This window comes from Glycine max, chromosome 12, assembly GCF_000004515.6.
Source record: "Glycine max cultivar Williams 82 chromosome 12, Glycine_max_v4.0, whole genome shotgun sequence".
Lineage (NCBI taxonomy): Eukaryota > Viridiplantae > Streptophyta > Magnoliopsida > Fabales > Fabaceae > Glycine > Glycine max.
The window spans coordinates 6,109,711-6,122,143 of NC_038248.2; the positions used below are offsets into that span (position 1 = coordinate 6,109,711).

A 12,433-nucleotide genomic window follows, 5' to 3' on the forward strand; every position below is an offset into this window, starting at 1 on the left:
AGTATGTAACTTTATTTTATTTAGAATTTGTTTGTAATTTAAGTACATTATACTATACTAATATCTATACATTTTTGTTTATAACTCTTTGGTATATTTTGTGGGAAATGATGCTTAAAATATTCTTAAAGTATTTGTGGGAAATTTTTGTTTATAATTGGTGGTATATTTTTTTTTATAACTCATGGTAGTATATTTGGTGGTATATTTTATGTAAATTTTTTATATAACTCTTAGTAGTATATTTTGGTGGTACATTTTGTGTAAATTCGTGTTTATAACTCTTGGTGGTATATTTTGTTTATTTATTTTTAGAATTTTTATAACTTTAAATGATAAGTTGTATTATGTATAATTACAGTTGGTAATGAAAAAAAACACAAACAGGATATTAAAAAATATAAAAAATAACATCAATTTTTCTAAAAATTGATATTGATGAAGAGAAAACATTAGTTTTTTAAAAACTAATGTTTTTTTATGGTAAAACATCATTTTTTTTAAAAATTAATGTTAATATTAATACTTTTAATGTCAATAGTTTCAACGTCGATTAATAATCAAAGTTGAAAATCCTAAATAATTGATCTTAAAAAGTTTATTTTTTAGTAGTGTATAATTCTTGATTAAATTTATTAGTAAATACTATTATAAATTTCTAAGTAATGGAAAAAATATTTTGATACCCAAAATTAATATACACCTTGAGAAAGATAAAGATAAAATTATTGATATGATAAATAATGTAATATGATAGGTAAAGAGATAAAGAAAAATTAAAGATGTTGATAGAGTATTTAATATTTAGGAAAATCAAAAAATTAGAACTCATAATTAATACATATGGAGTGCTATTATAAATCTCCCATATAAACTAAAATGTACATAAATTTTATAATAATTCTTTCGTTTAAGTTCTCTCAAAGCACTAAGGTGTTAAGTTAATTTTAGGTTATAAAAATAACTTGATTTTACTTTTTTTTTCAACAAATACTCATAGGAAAATTTATTTAAACAAAAACATACTGCATCACAATGCATGCATTACATACTACGAACAACACACGGGAAATAATAATAATAGTAATAATAATAACAGCATATGAACTCCATTTGGGCAAAATGGGACTGTCTAAATCGAGTTTCACTGAAAGCTTCCCAATATTAGTGGCTGTCAAAAAGAGAATTCACTTCACTCACCAAAAAGTTAGAATAGAACAAAACGTGGCCTTCAAATATCTCTATACTCAGAGTTACAGTGTATTATTGAAGATTTGAAGGCGGAAAATAGTAAAAGCAGAAGAACCATATCAGTTCTTCCTTTCCAGATATATATGTTTGCATGGTAATCAATGTGTACCTCAACATCCCAACATGACGTGATATGGGAATCTCATCAGAACATTTTGTACCAAACATCAAAGTATAAAACGTAGCTAGGGTCAAACAAAACAGTGTGAGCACCTTATATACTTCAAACAAATGGATTCTTGGTGATGGTTAATTTAGATTTTGGACAACCTGAACGAATTCCGTTTGTGATTTGTGTTGTTCCTCTTTGCCAAAGGAGATATAACCAGCACTGAATATAGTACGCAGTGGCATGTGACTATGTCCATTTTGACGCAGAATGCAGTAGTTATCTACATGTGCAACTTGTGGCTGAAAATTTGGAATAGGGTAATTGTCACGACATTAATAAATCTCGTAGAAATTACCATAGAGTATAGTTTTTGAACACATCATATTTCTAAAAGTAGTATCTGATAACCAAGATTGGCATCGTCCTTGTCTTTTGAATACGTGGTTTAAGAATATAATTTCAAAATTTTAAAAAATATCAATCAAAAGTTAACACTAAAAAGACTCAAATACTTTATGGAACTAGTCCTTAACTCCTGATTGAAGAATATCTTGGATTAAAAAGAAAGTAATATATATTTGATAGTTATTGGATATATCGACAAAGAAAGATGCTGTCAAGATTATAAGAACATAATCATATGATATAATTGTAATATTTACAAATAGTGTACAGGGAAATCAATATAAAGAAATTAAGCCATATAATCAATTAAAAATTAAACCTATTCGTACAGAATTTCTTTGCTCAATGACGCTGTTTAGGATAAGCCCAACTGCCCAAGTAGAGAAACATTATATTAATGTGTATTTAACAAATATTAGGTCGTGAACAAAATTATGCAATTAGTATATATGTATTGTTATGAGCCTAGCCAATATATATGATACATATATACCCTTCGGTAAGAAGAAAGGTACAGAGCTTTTCTGTATACTTAGGGTTTCCCACGAGCAGATATGCTCTTATACTTAAGTTCAGCTTTCGTTTTGATTTTTAAAAAGAAAAACATACAAGAGTATTAAGAAGTTCTAGCATCATATATATGAAGTTCAACACAAGCATCACAACAATTTCTGTAAGGCTAAGCATGATGAGTTCGTATATATAGTTAACAAAAGTTCATACTTGACCGAATAATTTTATGTTTGTCTAATATCACGATGCCAAGAAATTAATGACTAGATATGAGTATATGCTTGCTTACAATTTATTTGATTTTGTGTTTACATATTGTAATATTGTATGAATAATTGGTAGGGACCAAGAAATTTCATTAAATACATCCAGGTAGAGATAAGATAAAAAAGGATAGTGAAATGATAAACAAAATACATTGTGGATGGTTAAGGACATGTTTGATTAACCGTTCAAAAAATCTTTTTAAGTGCTGAGTGTACTTTTGGATTGTGTAAATTCAGTTTTGTGACATGTTTAATTACCAAAAAGAATACATTTGTACATTAAAAATTTACCTGAATACTTAAAAGACTTAAATCATTTTTACAAACTCAATTTACAAACTTTAATCGAAACATGCTTTAAACTATTACTACTACCAAGCAAAATAAGATCAGACAATGTAAATATTAATACAGATGCACATTGGTAGCGGTAAGACAATAGCATGACCATATATGAATTTATTTATCCTATGCACCATATACATAGGTTAAGGAATATTAAATGAATTATGTATTTTCTATATAATAAATATCTTTCTTTATAATAAAAACTTATTTTTGTTTTCTAACCAACAACATACCTGCCGTATAAGAAAATTCAATCTTATAGATGAATTATTTTATTGACAGAAATAACAGCGCTAATGTATCCTTTGAAAAATGAAATTAAGATAATTAAAGAAGAAAAGAAAGGCACAAATATATTCTTTAAAATATAGTTACATTGGCCAGAAAAATTTAAAATGAATGCATCATGCTTAATATAAATTGCTTGAATCTGTTATTTCTTTTTTATTATTGTTGTTTTCATTACAACAATCACACAATCTCAATCAGTTATAAAGTTAAACAATTAAAAATATTTCAAGGACACACATTATATTATATGACACTAAAAGAAAGAGAAAAATATAAATAATATAGGATTTATGATAGGATAAGAAGAAAACAATAGAAAAAAATTAAAAATATTAATACATCTTTTATGTAACTGAAGTCATAAACTACTTAATGCAGCTTATAGGAATGAAATGAAACCACTACTGAATAATGGTACAAGTGAGGAAAAAGTGTATATATATATATGTATATATATATATAATGGATACTTACAAAAGATCGATGTACAAGATCCAGAAGCTAGTGGGAGAACTTCGGCCCTTGAATTAGAAGAGTCAAGAGACTGTTGTTTTAATTTAATGATCACCTGCAAACAAAGATCCATGTAATCCCGAAATTAAGCATGTACTAAGTGCATTATCTGTCTGTCACTTTCCATAGAAATATAGGCCAAGATTAAATAATAAAAACAGATTGATCACATTCATCTTCTTAAATTATTTTTTAAGTAAATTATTAGAGGAAAAGGTACATGAGTGATTTCAGGAGAATCTACCATCATTTAGGTGTATTAAACTTGTATCTGTGTCTTTCTCTCTCATATGAAAAATAACCGAAGTCTAGTTTGAAACTTGTACACCATATTAATTAGAAGCATCATACAAATAGCTATCCATACAACATAGGAGACATTTATAGCTCTTGAGATCCACATTACGTACCCTTATCAATTGCCAATGTAAAAGCCCACAAAAATAATGTGGCTTTACCAATGAAGAGAGAGAACAAGAATATCAGTGGGCCTAATGCATATATGCCCCACACAGCCTTCTCTACAAAGAAAAATAGGGCAAGCTGTTTCCATATTTTTTGGGGTGGGGAGGTTAATTTCGGGCACAGAAAAGTGTACACAGCACAACATTCATAATGATGGAGCAGCGAGAATATGTGAACCAAGAGTTGGACAGCGATGGGGGCACACACATTTCCAAGTGATAAGATCTTGAATATACTGAATGATCACTATAATGAATAATGAAGATATATACTATAAGAAAATACATGTTTTTTTTTTCAAAATACTATTTAACTTTGAGCATTATTACAAGGGATAAGAGGCAAGTAATAGATGGAATTAATGAAATACCTCACCCACATAGATAGAGTGCCTTGGAGGGTCCAACTTGTAAGAGGTCCTTGGTCCACTAACCCGAGCTATGGGTGACTAGTCCTACTAAAGCCAAAGCCTTCACCATGTCCATTATATGTCTGTGTTCATGTATATCCATGTTCCCAGGCCACTTTCCATTCTCAATAATCTGCACAGTTTCTGAAATGCAAACCAACTCGGAAACAATATCCACTACTAAATACAAACACACACACACACTTAATTCTTGTGTATATTTCCTAATATGTAGTAATTAACAAGGCCAAATCTTGGGGGAATGGGACCCCAAAAGAAAACTAGCTATTTGGCTGGTAGAAACAAAATCACAAGGGTGATAATCAACAAATTAAAATCCTTCCTATCTCATTTTCACTCACTCTATATGCACGAAACTGCATGCTTTGACGAAGTTTTTGAAGATCAGCAAATAAAAAAATTATTTAAGTTAGCTATATAGCATTCTAGATATGAAATAGCTAGATCCGATGCAAGGCAAATGCTCATGAAAAGTAAAAGTTACCGTCACAATATCAGCATCAAACACTGGCTAGTTTCTCATGAGTACCCTAAAATTACAAATATTACTAATTTTAACTTTCTCTCTGTGCTTGTCTCTCTAACATTCTTCTCTCCAGATTTGGATAAAGTCATATATCTGCATCTATATATAGAAACTGAAAAGACACCATTTAGATCCCAGCATCTCTCTGTTGAAAAGGAATATTCATCATAGATCTGTGAAGTAGTCAGCACATAAAGGGCCAAAACGGCCGCTCCTCTCGGCCTCCAAAATAGCCTATATATACTTGATAACCTAGGATTGTCTCTGCAAAACACTGAAGAGCTAATTAATGTAGTTACAGCTAACTAGTAACATTGTAATAATAAATAGTAACAACAATGATAGATAAATAAATAAAAAAGACAGAACAGAAACACTGCAAGGCCATACCTATATCCATTAAAGTACAAATAAAAAATTAGTACACCATAAATTGAAAAACAAAGGGCAAAAAAACACAAACCCACCTGACACCAACAAAAAGCAAAGTGGGAAAGGTCACCACCTCTCTTGGTTTAAATGCACAGATCAGATCATGTCTCAAGGTTTTGGCTGTGCCATGCTCATGTGTGTATCCCCCAACAACAGTTTTTGGTTTTTTCATTATGTTTTTTTTTTTTGCCCACTTGTTGAGGTTAGAATAGTCCTTATCTAACTTTTTAAAGTGAAGTCGTTTATGGCTGATGCAGCATCATCAAGATTCTCAGTTCCAAAAGACCTATGGCTTGGCTGGCACAGCACTTAGATTGCATCAAGTCCCACCCACCACCTGCGCTTGCATGTGAATCTTGATGATGCTACATCCGCAAATAACGACTGTTAATCTATCTGTCCATGCAACTATAGCTCCTAAAACAAAGTAACATATATATAGAAGCTATATGTAGCATACTGTTCACTCTCATAAAAAAAAGGTACTTATTATGGCTCAATATAAGCCATACGCAGAGAAAAGGAAAATCTAACTCCAAGGAGAAACTGGAAAATAGAAAAAAGGGAATATCATGAAACATAGAGACTGATTAAGGGAGAGTAAAAAAAAAATCAAAGAGAGAAGTAGACAGAAGAAGGTGGAAGGAAAATAGAGATTTTATGTGCAAATTTATGTGTGGTTTTGGTACACGAGACCACTTTAGTAAAGGAACCTACCCAGATGAAATCATTCCTCAAGAACCAAAAGAAGAAAAATATAAATAATAAAAAGAAAAAAAGAGACAAGGAAATCCAATATCCCTATGAAAAGAAAACTTGACCAGAAAGAACGTCAACAAAAAATCGTGCTTTTAGAAACTCTAGATCGATGAAAACTGAAACAAATGTGTGATTTAAAACACATCCTTTTCAATTCCAGCGAATGAAAAGCCTTTCTCGATCCATAATAAGAAGGAGAAGAAAAGGAAACGCAGTTGTGAATCAAATCTAGACAACAATCCCTCTAAAGAGTCATAGTAGGGAAAGGGAAAGGAAAAGTGCTCTAAAGAAATAAAGGTATATACAAAGATTGCTGAAGTGCTCAAGTATGAGAAGAATCAAATATTTATATATAAATATAAATATGATACCTAGAAAATATATGCATAAGAAGGAAAATAATAAAATAACGTGTGAGATCTAACAATAAGGATAAAAGCATAGGAAAATGAGGAAGAAGGAGAGAGAACCTATTTGGATTTTGGAGTTAGAAGGTAAGTAGTAACAGTAGGAGGAGGTTGGGTGCTTATATATAGTGACACAACTCGTGACTTTATTGGTTGAGAAATATTGCTATGTGATTGGTAATTGGTGGAACATAGCTCTCTATATATGGTTCTTTTACTAAGTCCGATATGGCTAAATACACTGTGTAAAATCCCTTCCTTAGATTTAAACTTTAAAAATTAATTTTCATATTTTTCCGACAACAAAACGTATTCAAATGTAAATTTATTATTAAAATTAATTTAAATATATATTCTAATTATGTTCAACAATTCCAAAATTAGTTATATCAAGATTAATTTTATCATTTTAAAATAAATGAATTTAATTACCACCAAAAAAATGTATGAACCAATTGATACAATATTATTCTATAATTATTCTACACAACTCAAGTAGAAATATCTTCGCGGTAGAAAATACATGTAGTATCTACCAAAAAAAAATTAATGAGACAGACACCATCCATATGTGGTATGTAACTAAATTTTTCAACTGAAATATTGTTTCATTAAAGCTCAATTTATATATATTTTTTTGGTACAGGTTCAATTAATAATTTATTTAATTGAGACAGTAATTAAATTGGTATTCGAATATATAAAAATTTATATTTTACATACATTTAAGCTATGAAATTTTTTAAAAAAAATTAAGATTTTTTAGAAGAAAAATAAATTAAGTTGATTGACGATTTATAATAATATTTTAAATAAATCATTATACACAAACATTTTTTTGAAGGCGAATTCATATACAAAAATATTTTTTTGATGCTATGTTTTTTTATGCAAATTCATATACAAAATTATACATCATTATATTATGTAAAATATATTAAATTTATCTAAATATTTTTTATTAAATTATATTATGTGACACTAGATTATATTATTTTAGCCCAACTTGAAAATTCATTTTATCTAATTACAAAAACAATAATGCCTTTTTTTGTACAACTCTCGGTCTCTGACAAGACAGGAAAAGTTATGTCCTTTAATAATTTTAAAGAATATTTTAATATGAATGTATATAAAAAACCATAAAAATAATAAGAGATAAAAATAATTGTATATGAATTACAGTATTAATGGTTTGAAATTTAAATAATGAAACTGTTATTATATCCTTAGACGCAGGGGCGAACTTACGTGAATTATTTACTATTTTTTTGTAAATTATTTAAACTTTATTATTACTATTTCCTCTAAATGATTTATCTATAGATAATAAATAAAATATATATTATATAATGTTTTAAATAATTTATTATAACAATTTTGTACATAAAATAAGAGATTCTTAACAAATTAATTAATTCAAATCTTAGGTTTGGATAAAATTCATTCTAAAAATGTTGTCTCTAAAATTATAAGTTATAAAAAAAATGTTGGTGTGGTTATTAATATTTTTTTCCTTAATTTTTAACATTACTAAATTTTTCATTCACTCTACCTTCGATTTCTTTTTTCGTTTTCTACTAAAATACTTCTTGAATGTTGAGACAATGATATTCATAATTAAACAATCCATTAATTAGTTATTTGATTATTTTAAACCAAGTAATTAAAAGCATAACATTTAATATATTTTAAACCAAGTTATTTGAGAACATTTGTTAGAATTTTTATTCTTAATTTAATTATTTATTTCATTTAGTAAGAAAATATTTCAAAACTTTATTTAAGTGTATTATGTAAGCTAATAAGGGTATTGTGGTCTTTTACTTCATTAAATCTCTCTTCTAAACTCAAAAATGTTGAGTTTCTACCTTCTTGTGAGGGAACAATTTTGTAGGAAATATGAGTCAATGTTTACTAGGAAGTTTTGTTAATATTGTATACCAAAATAGGAGATTATTATTTTCTAACTTTTAAATTTCTCTAGAAACTAAAACATTTTCCCTTATCAAAAACACCCTGTTTATGTTAACTGTCAATGGTTTATGTTAACTGTTAAATGGCAGAGAACAGAAAAATATACAAGAGGAGAGCATAAACCAGAAAAAGGCTGCAATTTATTTTATTCATTAAAGATAAAGTCTTTTTATAGGCTTATACATAACATTCCTAAATTCTAAACCACTAATCCATAACAAACCCATGTTCTACATAAGGTAATAACTCCTAAAATTAAGGATAAATTAAACTAAAATAATTCAACGAAAAATTAACGTGCAGAAACAATAAAACAAAATTATCCTAACAATCCCTCCCTTAAACTGATGCATTCAATTTACTTGTACATAGACTTCTTCAAATTGGATCACCCAAAGTGCATACTCCTATTAACCTCCTTAAGTTTTGAAAAACTGAAACCTTGAGAGATTTTGTAAACGTATCAGCCAATTGCTCATCACTTATGCAGAACTTCAAGTCAATTACTCCTTCATTAGTGAGATCTCTTAGAAAATAAAACCTCACATCAATGTGTTTGCTTCTTCCATGTAGCACTGGGTTCTTGGAAAGCTTAATTATTGAGCTGTTATCACAAACAATTGTAGTAGCTTCTCGTTGTTTTAATTTCAGCTCCTCAAGTATTCTCCTTAGCCAAATAGCTTGACAAGCACAGGTTGTTGTAGCAACAAATTCAGCTTTTGTACTTGACAAAGTCACAATTGATTGATTTTTAGATGACCATGAAATAGCACCTGTGCCAAACATAAAGACATACCATGAAGTACTCTTTCTATCATCTTGATCTCCTGCATAATCATTGTCAATAAATCCAAATAGAATTGATTTTCCACCTTTCCTGTAGAATATCCCAAAATCTCTTGTTCCTTGCAAGTAACGAAGGATTCTCCATATATTTACTTATTAAACTTACAAAGTACATTATGTCTAGTCTTGTTGCAGTTAGATACATCAAACTGCCTACAATTTGTTTGTAGAGAGTGTTGTCCACCTTTTTCCCTTCATGATCTTTATTTAATTTCAAGACAAACTCAGTTGGAGTGTTTGTAGGGTTGCAATCCTTCATCTGAAACTTATCCAAAATTTCTCCAATGTACTTCTTTTGAGAAATAAAGATCCCATCACTTGCATTCACCACCTCTATGCCAAGAAAGTAATGCATAACACTGGACATTTCAAACTCATCCATCATAGATTTCTTGAATTCTTGAAACATGATTTCACAATTTCCAGTAAATATGCATTAACAAATAAGCATTTTCCCTCCATTTTCAAACTTAACAAATAATGTGTGCTCATAAGGACATTTTAAAAAACCAGTTTTCATAAAATAAGCCTCAATGCGAGTATACCAAGCCCTTGGGGCTTGTTTAAGTCCATCGAGTGCCTTTTTCAATCTGTACACTTTATGTTCATGTCCAATCTTGATATAGCCAAGGTTGTTCAACAAATACTTGTTCCTCCAAGTATCCATGCAAGAATGCAGATTTGATATCTAGCTGAAAAATAGGCCAAGAGTTTTGAGCTGCCAATGCAATAACTAATCTGATTGTGTCATGTCTTGTTACTGGAGAAACAATTTATGTACAATCGACCTCGTATTCTTGCTTGTATCCCTTGGCCACCAAGTGCACCTTATACTTGTCAACTTCACCATTTTCTTTAAGCTTTGTTTTGAAGACCCACTTTACGCCAATGGTTTTGTGTCCTTTAGGAAGATCAATCAGCTCTCAAGTATCATTTCTTTCAATGGCATCAATTGCATCATCATTGCTTTTCGCCATTTTCCTTCTTTGACAGCGCTTTCAAATGTTGTAGGGTCACAATCTGAAAATAAGGCAAAGTGAGTGCTAGGATCTTCAATTTGGTCAATCCCAGTTACCTTATAATCTGACATCCATGCTGGCCTCCTTCGAAGACATTTAGATTGAGCTACAATTGTTGCGTCTATTGTTCCAACATTTGTTGTTGTTGAAATCTCTGTCTCAGGAGCTATTTGAGATGCATTTGGAGATGTTAAGACAGTGTTTACGGGTAGCTGCAATTCTTTTACATCTTCATTGTCGACAATAATTGAATTGGGTTGCTACTCATTCCAGTCCCATGTGTTGTCTTCATAAAAAATAACATCTCTACTGGTCACAATCTTCTTTGTTAGTGGATTAAATAACTTATATACTTTTGATGTTTCATTTACACCTACAAAGACACATTTTTCAGCTTTGTCATCAAGCTTTTTCCTCTTCTCATCCGGGATATGAGCATAGGCGATGCACCCAAAAAATTTTAAATGATCCACAGATGGTTGTCTCCCACTCCAAGCCTCTTTCGGTGTCATGTTTTGAATAGAAAAATTTGGGCTTCTATTGAGACATGAATGCTCCAATTAACTGCTTCTGGCCAAAAAGTTGTCGGTAATTTTCCTCTTGTTAACAAACTTTTCACCATGTTAAGGATAGTTCTATTTTTCCTCTCCGATACACCATTTTGTTGTAGTGTATATGTTGTTGTAAGCTCTCTTCGAATGCCATGATGTTCACAATACACATCAAATTCTTTTGAGCAATATTCGCCACCATGATCAGTTCGAAGAGTCTGAATGGTCTTTCTTGCTTCATTTTCTACACAAGCTTTGAAGCTTTTGAAAGTAGAGGAAGCTTCTGATTTGTTCTGCAGGATATAAACCCAAGTTTTCATAGAAAAATCATCATTAAAGGTAATTAAATAGTTTTTACCTCCATTGGAAGGCGGTTTTACTTGACCATATATATCTGAATACACCAGCTCTAAAACATCCTTTGCTCTCCATGATTTCCCTTTTGGAAATTGACTACTATGTTGTTTGCCTACAACACATTCTTCACAAATTTCTGAGAGAGGTGTAATTTTAGGAAGATCTGTGACCATGTTTTTCTGTTGGAGTGTTCTTAATCCACCAAAATTCAAATGCCCATATTGAAAATGCCATAGCCAGGCGTCATCCTTCAATTTCACTGAAAAACATGTGTGGTTAGTGATATGAAGATAAAGAGGAAACATTCGATTTCCTGTCTTTGTGGCTTCAGCAATTAGAATCGACTTTGAATCTTGATTTTTGCATGCTCCATCTTTGAAGAACAACTCATATCCATTTTCCAGTAGCTGACCAACACTTAGAATATTCGTTTTCAAATCTGGGACAAAGAAAACATTGAAGATAGTCTCTTTAGTGTTATCTTTGTTTAGGATTGTTACCTCTCCTTTTCCCATAATTAAAATTCTGGATTCGTCACCAAGTTTTACTTTATCACGATACGTCACATCCAAGTTAATGAATATTGACTTGTCCCCACTCATATGATTGTTGCAAGCTGTGTCTAAGTACCACAAACTTTTACTTGATTCTTTTTCTTCTTGACAAGAGGTTAGGAGGCACACTTCTTCTTTTTCTTCTTCTGTTTCAACAAAGTTAGATTTTTCCCCATGCTCCTTGGACAAATTGGTCCTACACTCTGATTTGTAATGGCCCAACCGATCACATCTAAAACATTCAATGTTAAACTTGTCTGATGGCTCCATCTTCCTCTTTCTTTTTCTTGTTGTTGCTGCTGATTTCCTCTATAGTTGCTTCTGCCTCGGCCTTGACCCCTTCCTCTGCCTCTACCTCTACCCCTTCCTCTACCTGTGGAATGAGTGTTGGTAGAAGCCTTCAAAGCTTGC

The 12,433-nt window shown here is 30.5% G+C and overlaps 1 long non-coding RNA gene and 1 other non-coding gene across 5 annotated transcripts; both read right to left on the reverse strand.

The window, feature by feature from the left end:
- Nucleotides 1-1,253: 1,253 nt before the first annotated feature.
- Nucleotides 1,254-6,889, reverse strand: LOC112998528 (uncharacterized). 4 transcript variants are annotated; one of them, XR_005887572.1, is made up of 5 exons: nt 6,782-6,889; nt 5,588-5,917; nt 4,535-5,394; nt 3,661-3,754; nt 1,254-1,662 (listed from the first exon to the last, which is right to left on the reverse strand). It is a non-coding gene; the product is annotated as an uncharacterized lncRNA (long non-coding RNA). The 4 variants fall into 4 exon arrangements; XR_005887574.1 differs by lacking the exon at nt 6,782-6,889 and having other exon boundaries at nt 4,535-4,717; nt 5,079-5,394; nt 5,588-6,774; XR_005887571.1 differs by having other exon boundaries at nt 5,588-6,811.
- Nucleotides 5,785-5,943, reverse strand: MIR172A (microRNA MIR172a). Its single transcript, NR_048590.1, has one exon. It is a non-coding gene; the product is annotated as a microRNA MIR172a (primary transcript).
- Nucleotides 6,890-12,433: the final 5,544 nt, after the last annotated feature.